Source organism: Bubalus kerabau, unplaced genomic scaffold (genome assembly GCF_029407905.1).
Source record: "Bubalus kerabau isolate K-KA32 ecotype Philippines breed swamp buffalo unplaced genomic scaffold, PCC_UOA_SB_1v2 scaffold_40, whole genome shotgun sequence".
NCBI lineage: Eukaryota > Metazoa > Chordata > Mammalia > Artiodactyla > Bovidae > Bubalus > Bubalus kerabau.
The window spans coordinates 2,792,276-2,804,796 of record NW_026577894.1 but is presented as its reverse complement, the minus strand read 5'-3'; the positions used below and the strand labels follow the sequence as shown (position 1 = coordinate 2,804,796).

At 42.9% G+C, this 12,521-nt stretch overlaps 1 long non-coding RNA gene across 1 annotated transcript; it reads right to left on the bottom strand.

The window, feature by feature from the left end:
• Nucleotides 1-6,002: 6,002 nt before the first annotated feature.
• Nucleotides 6,003-12,371, bottom strand: LOC129640769 (uncharacterized). The gene is made up of 2 exons (XR_008708979.1): nucleotides 12,215-12,371; nucleotides 6,003-6,753 (listed from the first exon to the last, which is right to left on the bottom strand). It is a non-coding gene; the product is annotated as an uncharacterized LOC129640769 (long non-coding RNA).
• Between the last annotated feature and the right edge of the window lie 150 nt (nucleotides 12,372-12,521).

Here is a 12,521-nt window from a genome sequence, read left to right as displayed (position 1 = left end):
GCATTTGTGTCAGACTTCTTTTGTTTGGCATAATAGGTTTTCTGTTGTTGCTTTTTGTTTGTTTTTAAATTTCCTTAATTTATTTCTAATAACCGTCAGGGCTTTTCCTGAAAAGGAAATGTCCCCATTTTTTACAACATTTATCAGAAATATATGGATACTATTTTATTTTTTATGCTGTCTGTGGCATTCGTAATTTTTCATTTTTTTTTTTAAATTTGGCTACGCTGGGTCTCAGTTGCAGTTTGTGGGATACAGTTCCCTGACTATGAATCAAATCTGGGCTCCCTGCTTTGGGAGTGCAGAGTCGTAGCACCAGGACCACCTATTTGTTTTCTCTCTTTTTTAAATTGTGTTATAGTCATTTTACAATGTTACATTATTCTCTGCTGTACAATGAAGTAAATCATTTATATGTGCATATATATCTGCTCCCCTTTGAGCTTCCCACCCACCCCCTCATTCCTCTTCTTTAGGTCAATGGAGAGCACCAAGCTGAGCTCCGTATATTAGACAGCTGCTCTCCACTAGCTGTCTGGTTAAAGACCTGAGGATTATTAGAAATAAATAAAGGAAATTTAAAAACAAACAAAAGCAACAACAGGAAACGTACATCCTAGCAGGGCATGCATGTCCCTGCTGGCCTCTCACTTTGCCCCTCCTCTCTCCCCTGCTGCGTCGTCGAGGTCCTTCTCTGTGTCTGTGCCTCTATGTGGGCTCTGGAGATAAGAGCCTCAGCACCATTTTCCATATACGCTGTGCTTAGCTGCTCAATCCTGTTCATTCTGTTGCCTGCAAGGCTCCTCTGCCAAAGGGGATTCTCCACACAAGGATACTAGAGTGGGTTGCCATGCCCTTTTCCAGGGTGTCTTCCCAAACCAGGGATCAAACTCAGGTTTCCCACACTGCAGGCAGATTCTTTACTCTCTGAGCCACAAGGGAAGCCCAACAATAGTGGAACGGGTAGCTTATCCTTTCTTAGGGGATATTGCCAACCCAGGAATTGAACCAGGGTCTCCGGCATTACAGGAAGATTCTTTACCAGCTGAGCTACTATGGAAGCCTATAGATAGACAGATAAACGTATAAATTCATATATACGAATATATATATATATATATGTGTGTGTGTGTATATATATATATATATGAAGATACAATATATGTTTTTGTTTTTCTGTCTCATTTCACTTTATGACTGACCGTCCATCCACATTTCTTCAGAGGACCCACTTTCATTCCTTTAATGCCTACATAATATTACACTGTATATATGTAGCACTCTCCCTTACCCATTTCGCAGTTGCTGGACATTTAGGTTGATTCCATGTCCTGCTGCTGCTAAGTCACTTCAGTCGTGTCTGATTCTGTGCAACCCCATAGACGGCAGCCCACCAGGTTCCCCCATCTCTGGGATTCTCCAGGCAAGAATACTGGAGTGGGTTCCCATTTCCTTCTCCAATGCATGAAAGTGAAAAGTGAAAGTGAACTCACTCAGTCCTGTCTGGCTCTTCCTGTCCCCATGGACTGTAATCTACCAGGCTCCTGCATCCATGGGATTTTCCAGGCAAGAGTACTGGAGTGGGCTGCCATTTCCTTCTCCAGATTTCATGTCCTAGTTATTGTAAATAGGACTGCAATGAACATGAGCGTGCATATGTCTTTTTGAATTATGGCAGTCTCAGCAAACCCAGTGGGATTACTGGGTGGTATGGTAGTTCTCTTTTCAGTTTTTAAAGGAACCTACATACTGCCCCCCAAAGTGGCTATGTCAATTTACATTCCCACCAACAATTCATGGGGTCACAAAGAGTCGGACATGACTGAGCGACTGAACTGAACTGAACTGAATAGTGATAGAATAGTGAGTGATGTTGAGATGCTGTTGTGTTTGGTATTCCATCCTATGACTTATTTATACAATGGGTAAGTACATTTGAATAGATTCTGATTGACCCTTTGCACTACATAAAGTGACAGGCTTCGACAAATGCATATTGACAGGTATCCATCCTAAACGATCACTTCCAATTCCCCACTCCGTGATCTGCTTATCATCTATGTAGCTTTACCTTTCCAAGAATGTCACAATGGGGTCATACTGGGTGCAGCCTTTTCAACTGGATTCTTTCACTTAGCCATGTGCATCTAAGATTTATCCCTTTCAAGGGTTGATGTTTCATTCCTTTCCACTGTTGAGTGTTATTCCTTTGCATGTATATAGGAGGAAAATAAATTTTCCTCTCCCCTTCCAGGTTCTTGGTTGAGCCCTCCTTCTCCATCATTAAACACAAATTATCAGGAGAAAGAACTTTAATGAACATGTATACCTTTTGCATAGAGAGGAGATGCCAAGGAAAACTGAGTCCTCCCTGAAATGACCAAAGACTTCACCATAAATAGCTCTTCAACCCCAAACAGAAGAAAGACCTTGAGGGGAAGGCAGAGGCCATTTATGGCAGGTTATCATGCAAAGCACAGTAAACAAACAGATGATTGTTTGCAGATTTAAGTCCTGACTTCTTCACTGATAAGTGTTCCTTTCTTGAGATGTAATTATTCCTCTCCTAGGTTCAAAGGGGGACACCCTTACAAATGGAGATTTCTCTCATAAATGTAAATGTACCTCACAAAAGGGTAACCTCAGTCTTCCCTGGTGAGCTAGCTGCTAAAACTCTGCCTGCTAATGCGGTGGACACAGGTGCTATCCCTGATCCAGGAGTATCCCACATGCCTCAGAGCAGCTGAGCTCATGCACCACAACTACTGAGCCAGCGCTCTAGAGCTGGGGAGCCACAACTACTACATGCAGGCACCACAACTACTGAAGCCTGCACACCTAGAGCCCATGCTCTGCAACAAGAGCAGAACTAGCTCTCCACAACCAGGGAAAGCCCTCTCAAAGCAATGAAGACACAGCATGGCCATAAAGAAAGGAACACATTTAAAAAAAAAAATAGGGGGCAACCTCTACTCAGATTCTTTTATTATTATTATTATTTTAAATTAAACTAAACTAACTCATGTCAGACATAATTCGGGGTGGTGTGTTCTGGTCCCCTTGATATCTGTGTACACCAATTTGCTTGCACATTCATCTACTGAAAGATATCCTGATTTCTTCAAGTTTGTAGCCATTGTGAATAGAACTGCTGTGCAAAACTGCATCCTCGTTTGCATTTGGATGTACAATTTCAGAGCAACTGCGTAAATACTGAAAGCATGATTGTTGGATCCCAAGGTGAAACCTGTTGAGCTTTGGGGAAAACTACCAGACTGTCTCTCATGGGGGCTGTACATGCATTCCACCAGCAATGAGGAATTGCTGTTGTTCCTCACCCTCCAGCAATTAGTATTATCTTATATTTGGAGTTTAGCCGTCCTAAGAGGTGTGGTGTGATAGATCACGATTTTAATTTGTAATTCCCCAATTGTACATGATGGTGAGCCTGTGTGCTGTTTATTTTTAACAACTAAGGAAATTCTGACATGTGTTGCAAATTGAGTAAAGTTTGAAGTCATATGCCAAGTGAAACAAGCTAAACAGTAATGGACAAATAATCTATGATTCCACTGTGAGATGTCCAGATAAGTCCACTGCAAACACAAAGTAGAATAAGGCTGCCAGGGGATAAGGGGAGTTGGACCTGTTGGACTTGAACAAGGGCCAGTGACCGTGCACGATGATGGTGGTGGTCAGTCAGTCAGTCAGTCAGTTCAGTCGCTCAGTCGAATCTGACTCTGCGACCCCATGAATCACAGCACACCAGGCCTCCCTGTCCATCACCAACTCCTGGAGTTTACCCAAAGCATGTCCATTGAGTCAGTGATGCCATCTAACCATCTCACCCTCTGTGGTCCCCTTTTCCTCCAGCCTTCAATCTTTCCCAACATCAGGGTCTTTTCAAATGAGTCAGCTCTTCGCATCAGGTGGCCAAAATGTTGGAGTTTCAGCTTCCACATCAGTCCTTCCAATGAACACCCAGGACTGATTTCCTTTAGGGTGGACTGGTTGGATCTCCTTGTAGTCCAAGGGACACTCAAGAGTCTTCTCCAACACCACAGTTCAAAAGCATCAGTTTTTCTGCGCTCAGCATGAGACACAGGACACAGCCAGCAGTAACACCTTCTCACACAGATTTCCGTCAGCGCCTGTCAACCTTCTACACCCTTGGTTTCTCTCCTTTGGGTCTGAGAGCTCAAGGCCTCATGAAATTGAGGTGTTCTCCTTCTCAGAAAATGGAACCTAGCACACAGGCCCATGCCTCATTCTGCCAGCCAAGGCTATCAGCTCCTCTTACTGAAGCGCCATGTGTCACACGTGTCCTATAGAAATCCTCAAATTAACAACAATGCCAACAAGAAGACCTAGGGTGGGGGACGGCTGAGCTTAATGAAATTATCACCAGATGCACCAGACTGCCAGCTGCTAAGGTATGTGGCATCAACTTCCCACTGGCCTGACATCTTGGAGGTCATGCCCTCAAACTGGTGACAAGACACCTATGAGGGACACTCTGGCAACATGATCAGCAGGTAGTGAGACCTGCAGGGAAAAGTGGAAGTGGACAGAAGGTGGATCCTGCAGCAAGAGCAGGTTCTCCGAGTTGCTGTGCTTGGCATGTGCTACGCTTAGTTGCTCAGTCATGTCTGACTCTTTGCGACCCCATGAACTGTAGCCCTCCATGCTCCTCTATCCATGGGGATTCTCCAGGCAAGAATACTGGAGTAGGGGATCTTCCCAACCCAGGGATCGAACCCACGTCTCCTGCATTGTAGGCAGATTCTTTTACCGTCCAAGCCTTCCCAGAAGAGAGATTGTAAATGGAACTGAGTAAAGGTCAGGTTATTTGACCAGAGACCAAGCCCTTGGCCTCTGAAGGCTCTTGAATTTTCATTTGCTTTGCTCTCACTACTGTTTCTTGACTTTCCAAGAACTTCAGAAGGTTAGGGGGTAGGGAGAGGAAAGCAGTGAATCATCAAGGAGAATTGTAGTCCTACAACTAAACTATGATCCTAAGATATTGTCTTATATCTTATATAAGACTTATATAAAAAGACTTCCACCTCCACGAACCCAACTCAGGAGATATTCAGAGTTTGAATGTTGCCAAAGAAATGTTCATTTCCTTCTTTCATATTGCATAATGCATCCTCCTTACTTTTCAGCCTCTAAAATCTAAATTAGTGGGGACATCTGCTTCTAGCAAATGCAGTCAGTGTTGTCTTGCCACCACCAGTATGCAATCATAAAACCAAAAGAAGAAAAAGAGGAGTAAAAAGGACAACACGGCACAGCTTCCAGAAACCAGACCCTTTCCCAAACCACCCCCTTTCCACACCCATCTTGCTTCTTCCCATGTGTCGCAATCTGCTGTCATAATTCAACTGCAAATACACGTGTGTGCTCAGTCATTTCAGGCATGTCCGACTCAGTGCATCCCTATGGACTGTAGCCCACCAGGATTCTCTGTCCATGGGATTCTCCATGCAACAATACTGGAGTGGGTTGTCTTGCCCTCCTCCAGGCGATCTTCCTGACCTAGGGATCAAACTTTTATCCCTAGTCTTCGGTGTGTCCTAAATTGGCAGATGGGTTCTATACCACCAGAGTCACCTGGGAAGCACCCTGCTACAAATATACTTAACAGGAAATGCACTCCAGGCCTGTTTGGTCTCTCGTCAATCAAAAACCACCAAGATTTGGTCAGAACTGAAAAATTCAAACAATAAAATCTTTGTAAAGACAAACTACACTCAAGGAATCTGTATGCCCCCGACCAGTTCAGCCACAAACGACTCCAAAGGGGAGAGTCTAACTCTTTCTGGGGAGAGGGGTGCCCCACTCCCAGCCCGATGGTCGTTAGGTCCCCCAGCATGGCTTTTGCTCTAGGCCAAAGCTGTCCAGTGAAGTGTACTATGGACTACAAACTCAAGCTCCGTATAATACCTTAAATTTTCTAGTAGCCACATTTAAAAACATAAAGAAGCAGATGAAATTAATTTTCAAATTATATTTTAATCCAGTAAACAAAAAGTATTATCATTTCAACATGTGATCAATATGTCACAAGTCATGGCTGGCGTGCAGGTAAGTCTGACCTTATTTTGATGACTAAATACATTCCTTTCTAAGACAAAGTGCCACTCCTAGGATGGGAAGCTAAAATGGGAACCCCTTTACCTTGGGAGTAAGCCTGTCAGGTAAAACACAAGACATCTAGTTAAATTTGGTTCTCAGTGAATAATTTTTTAGTATAAGTACATCCCAAGTATTGCAGGAGATGGACTTCTACTAAAAAAAGAAAAAAAAAGTTTTCATTGTTTCCCAAAAATTCAAATTTAACTGGGATTCGTGTATTTCTGTTTGGTAAATCCAGCCACCTAAAAAGCATGATTAGAACGGATTCCTTCTTTAGCTAAAAGAGAGTACATCAGTGGTGAGTGAACACAGCTCTCTCCCATCAGGGCCAGAGTTAACGATCACGGGAGGATGACGTGTCATCAGGTGGCCAGTAGGGTTCAGAAGTGCAAACGTGCGTCTTCCTTGGCCCAGCACAGACCACAAGGTACTGGCAACCCCACAAAAGACGAGGCGATAAAGGCAGAGGAGATGAAGGCAGAGGGAGAAAACATGGCCAGTTCAGGAAGCAGCAGAAGGTGATGGTGCCCAGGAGGTCACAGGCCAGCCTGCTGGGGAGCCTCACAGTTCAAGGTGTGAAGCGCTCTTCCCAGGGTTCAGTGGTGATCACACCTGCAGGAAGGTGCACAGCTAAGCAGTAGGGGGTCACTGAAGCCCAGTGGCTACTCTGCTCCACCCTTGTTTCTTTTCCATGAAGTTTACAAAATATCTGTACATCCTGTACTCCCATGAACCTTGTACAAGACCTTGATCTTAATGCAGCATCTGCACCTTTCCAACCTGCTGTAGGATTTTCTTTACCAATCAAATTGTTCTTTATTTTTACTTTATGTACTAAGAACTCTCACAATGGGTGACGAGAGAGAAGTATTGTGTCCAACTTATTAGATATTCCTTAGTATCTTCCAAGTGAGAGTGGTGAAACATGCCCCCCAAATTCCTAAAATTCCTCAGAATTGCAAAACAGTAGTGCCTGGTTAAAGCTAAGGGGCACGGTGGGCCCAGAACCTTGGGGGAGATGTGTTTCAGGTTAATTTAGGATTGAGCATGTGTATGGCTTGGAGGAATGATTCAGAGCATCTCATACAGTAGATCAGGGTGGACCTTAAGAAACTCCAGTTTTAACCACTTCCCAGGTGATGCTAACACGGCTGGTCCAGTGATGACACTTTGAGAACCACTGACTTACACAAGGAGACAGCTTCCACAGAAACTGAAACGGCACTTTTTGAGACACTTACTCTATTTTATTCTGAGAGCCTCCTCACATGGAAAACCCAGATGCCAACTTGAAAATTAGCAGAGTAGCTCTTCCACAACTAAGGTTGTAAAGAAAAAACAATATGGAGATGCATTGGAAGGGAGAGATAGAGTCTAGTCAGGACCCATACTCCTGATGGGTGACCCAGAATTAGGAGGGGACATTACCAACTTGGTATCTTCCCTGGGAGGACATGCTGAGCACCTGAGCCCTGGTGACCTGAATGAGGAAGACAAGCCCCCATATCTTGATTTGAAACCAGCAGAGCTACGTCTGGGAGAGAGCTGGGGGCTGTGGTAAGCCAAGACCCCATGCTTAGTAGGTTAGTGCCAAACTTACTGACGCTGAATGTTGCCGGTAATGATGCTCAATGTAGCCACAGGTCACATGGGAAAGAGAATTATATACTAATTTTAGGACACATGCCAAAGGGGCAAGGATTTCTTGAAACTTTATCCAGGGATGAAATCACTTGACATTTAAAAAAATCCTCCCTGTACCCAGCTGTCCCAGTGCTAGAAGGAGACTTTTCTGACATTCCTCACTTACCTTGCTAGCACTGCTTGCCCTGCTATGTCTCTGTGTTCCCTGTGGAACAGACATATCCAGCCCAGCCACGCCCACAACGCTCCTCCAAAATGGCTTTGCCCTCAAGGGCCTGGATTCCCACACAATTGCCTCCTTTCCTACCATTCACGGTGGGTGGACTCAGCCGTGACTTGCATCCCCTCAAGGTGAGTCCCACTCCAGGTCAGCTCCAGCCAGAAGTACACCTGAAACTGTTGAGGTGGGGCTTACATTCAGCTGCACTGGGGGCCAGCCAGACCCACCAGCATGCCCAAAGCAAATGCAGGTCCATCTAACAGAACACCAAACTCAGCCTACACAGGAGACACCCTGGATTTCCTGTCTCTGGTGACCTGGGGGAGCTGTTCCTTTGGGCCGCCTAGGAGACACTCTACAAACATCCACTTATTCAACATGGAGACATAGTTCATCTACCTAATATTAATGCATAGAAACAAAAAGGCAAAATAAAGAGACAAAGAATCTATGCTAAATGAACAGCTAAGACATAAACTCAGAAAAAGAACTAAACAAGATGGAGATAAATAATCTACATCAAATGACTGCAAAGTAAGGGTCATAAAGATATTTACTGGGTCTTCCCTGCTGGTTCATTTGTTAAGATTTTCCGGACAATGTAGGCAACAAGGGTTCAACCCGTGATCTGGGAACTAAGATCCCAGGCTGCGGGGCAAGTAAAGCTGCATGTCACAGCTGTTGAACTCATGTACCCTAGAGCCTGTGCTCCACAAGAATAGACAGAACGATGGGAAGCCCACGCACCAAAACTGAGTGCAGCCCCCACTCTATGCAACTAGAGAAAGCCAATGACACAGCAAGCCCCAGTGGACCCATTAAATAAACGAATAAAAGATATTGACTTCTATCAGGGGAAGCATGAAAGAACAGAGTGAGAACTCCACAAAGAGGCAATAAGTATAAAAAAGAACTGATTATAATGGAAGAATACAATAACTGACACGAAAAATACAGCAGATGAGTCAAGAGATTGGATGACTCAGAGGACAGATCAGTAAGCTGACACACAGAGCAGTGCCGGTGCACTGGGCTGACCCAGAGGGAGGGGGCGGGGCCTCAGGACGGGGAGCACATGTGCACCCGTGGCGGATTCATGTCAATGTACGGCAGAACCACTACCGTACTGTAAAGTAATTAGCCTCCAATTAAAATAAATATTTATATTCAAAAAAAAGACAAAGAAATACAGAGTAGTGGAAATCACCCGATCTGAGCACCAAAAAGAAGAAAATAAGCCAAAAAATTGAGGATAGTTTAAGGCCATTTGGTGGATATCAAACATACTAACATTCACATTATAGGAATTCAAGGAGAAGAGAGAAAGATAAACTCTCCCTTGAAGAAACAATGACTGAAAATTTCCCTATACTGTTGAAGGAAACACACCCAGGTCCAAGAAGCACAGAGAGTCCAACACAGGGTAAACCAAAGGAGAAACATGCCAAGACATATACTGATCAAACTAAGAAAAACTTAGCAAAAAGAGAAAATAGTAAAAGCAGAAAGGGAAAAGCAACAAATAACAAGGGAATCCCCATAAGTTTAACAGCTGATCTTTCTGAAGAAACACTGCAGGCCAGAAGGGTGTGGCATGATATACTTAAAGTTATGAAAGGGAAAAACTTACCAGCAAGACTACTCCAACCAGCTACGACCTCACTCAGATTCAAAGAACTCAGTACCTTTACAAATAAGCAAAAGTTAAAAAATTCAGCACCACCAAAGTAGCTTTACAACAAATATTAAAGGATGCTCTCTAGGCAGGAAATAGAAGGGAGTGAATAGACATGGAAAAAAAACAGAATAATAAAGTAAATAATAGTATCATGCATAGCAATAATTACCTTACCTATAAATGGATAAAATGGTCCAACTGAAACACAGACTGGCTGAATGGAAACAAAAACAAGCCCCATATAAATGGTGTCCATAATACATCCACCTCAGACCTAGGGACACACACGGACTAAAACGGAGGGCCTGGAAAAAAGGTATTCCATGCAAATGGAAATCAAAAGAAAGCTGGAGTAGCAATTCTCATCTCAGATAAAATAGACTTTTAAATAAAGACTATTACAAGAGACAAGGAAAGACACTACATAATGATAAAGAGATCGATCCAGGAAGAGGATAGTGCAATAATAAAACACACACATCCAACACAGGAGCACCTAAATACGTAAGACAAATACAAATAACCATAAAACAGGGAATCGACAGTAAGAAAATAATACTAGGGGACTTTACCACCCCACTTATACCAATGGACAGATCATCCACAAAGAAGATTAATATAGAAACATAAGCCTTAAATCACACATTAGACTAGATGGACCTTATTGATATCTTTAGCATATTCCATCACCAAACAGCAGAATACATTTTTTTTTTCTCAAGTGCACATGAAACACTCTCTGGAATGGATCACATCTTGGGTCATAAATCAAGCCTTGCAAAATTTAAGAAACTGAAATCACAGAAGCATCTTTTCTGATCACACTGATACATGATTAGGGATCATTTATAGGAAAATTTGTAAAAAACACAAACACATGGAGAAATCAAACAGGTCACTGAAGAAATCAAAGAGGAAATTTAAAAATACCTAAAAACAAATGGCAATGAATAAATGACAACCCAAAACCTATGTGACGCAATAAATCAATGCTAAGAGGGAAGTTTATAGCAATACAAGAAGCCTACCTCAAGAAATGAAAAGAACATCAAATAAACAACCTAATCTAACACCTAAAGAACCTAGAAAAAGAGGAAAATGGCCACAAAACCTCCAAAGTTAGCAGAAGGAAAGAAATCATAAAGATCAGAGCAGAAATAAATGGAAATGAAGGAAACGCGAGCAAAGATGAATAAAACAATAAGATACGTCTTGGAGAACATAAACAAACTTGACAAATCATTAGCCGGACTCATCAAGAAAAACAAGGAGAAGACTCAAAGCAACTTGAAATGAAAAAGGAGACGTTACAACAGACCACAAAGAAAGACAAAGGGTCATAAGAGACAATTAGAAATAACTGCATGACAAGAAAATGGATATCCTGGAACAAAAGGACAAATTCTTAGAAAAGTACAATCTTCTAAAGACTGAACCAGGAACAAATAGAAAATATGAATAAATCAAGCACAATAATTGAAATATTATTTAAATTAAAATAAATTAAATATTAATTTAAATAAATTAATTTAATAGTTAATTTAATCAATATAATAGATTACTTTATAATATTAATATAATACATAATTTAATATTTAATGATTAAATTAATTCAATGATTTAATTTAATAATTTCCATTATTAAATTAAAAAATATTCAATTATTCAAGGACAAAGGAATCGTCCCATTGGGACAATCTGGTATCCATGTGGGAAGGTAAGTTGGATCCCTACCTCACAAAACACCACCAAACCAATTAGACACATATTAAAAACCAACAATTGAAGGAAAAACTTTACAAAATTTGGAACAATTTTTGATGAGGGAATATCTTTTCTTTAAATTGAGGTATTGTTGATTTATAATAATTTGTTTGTTTAAGGTGTACAGCAAAGTGATTCGGTGATTCAGCCTCTCAGGTGCTTCCTTGGACAAAATGCATTCCCTTTGGGAGGTCCCTGGGCCATGCCCTCAGAACAGCTGCTGCTGCTATGTTGCTTCAGTCATGTCGGACTCTGTGCGACCCCATAGACCCACCAGGCTCCCCTGTCCCTGGGATTCTCCAGGCAAGAACACTGGAGTGGGTTGCCATTTCCTTCTCCAATGCATGAAAGAGAAAAGTGAAAGGGAAGTCGCTCAGTCCTGTCCGACTCTCCGCGACCCAATGGACTGCAGCCTACAAGGCTCCTCTGCCCATGGGACTTTCCAGGCAAGAGTACTGGAGTGGGTTGCCATTGCCTTCTCTGTCAGAACAGCTAAGAATCCTGAATAGGCAAAGCAGCAAGCATATGGTGGTGCTTGTGGGGGGTTTTTAGACTGAATAAATTATTCTAACAATATAAGAAACTGGAGAAGGCAATGGCACCCCACTCCAGTGTTCTTGCCTGGAGAATCCCAGGGACAGGGGAGCCTGGTGGGCTGCCGTCTATGGGGTCGCACAGAGTCAGACACGACTGAAGTGACTTGGCAGTAGCAGTGGTAGCAATACAAGAAACAAGTCCAGAGGTTAAGAGAGGATCTCCAAACCTACCTTCAAACAGGAGGTCTTGCTCCCTTGAATGTGGGTGTGTGAAACAGCGCTTGGGAAAGGAAGAGGTGTGTCATGAATATTTTGTCTGCAGAGGACAAAGCGGTGTGTAGAGAGGATGTGCAGGCACGTCCCAGGACACTGAGCACACGGACACATGGACTGGACCCTCAGTTCTGCTCTGGGGGCATCACACTCTCTCTACCCCGGACACAGGGTGAGCAGCTCGCACGTATCCTGGAGAGTATGGTCACATGACCTGGACCTGGCCAATCGGTGTGTTCCATCCTCCCTGGCCACCGTGAGTGGC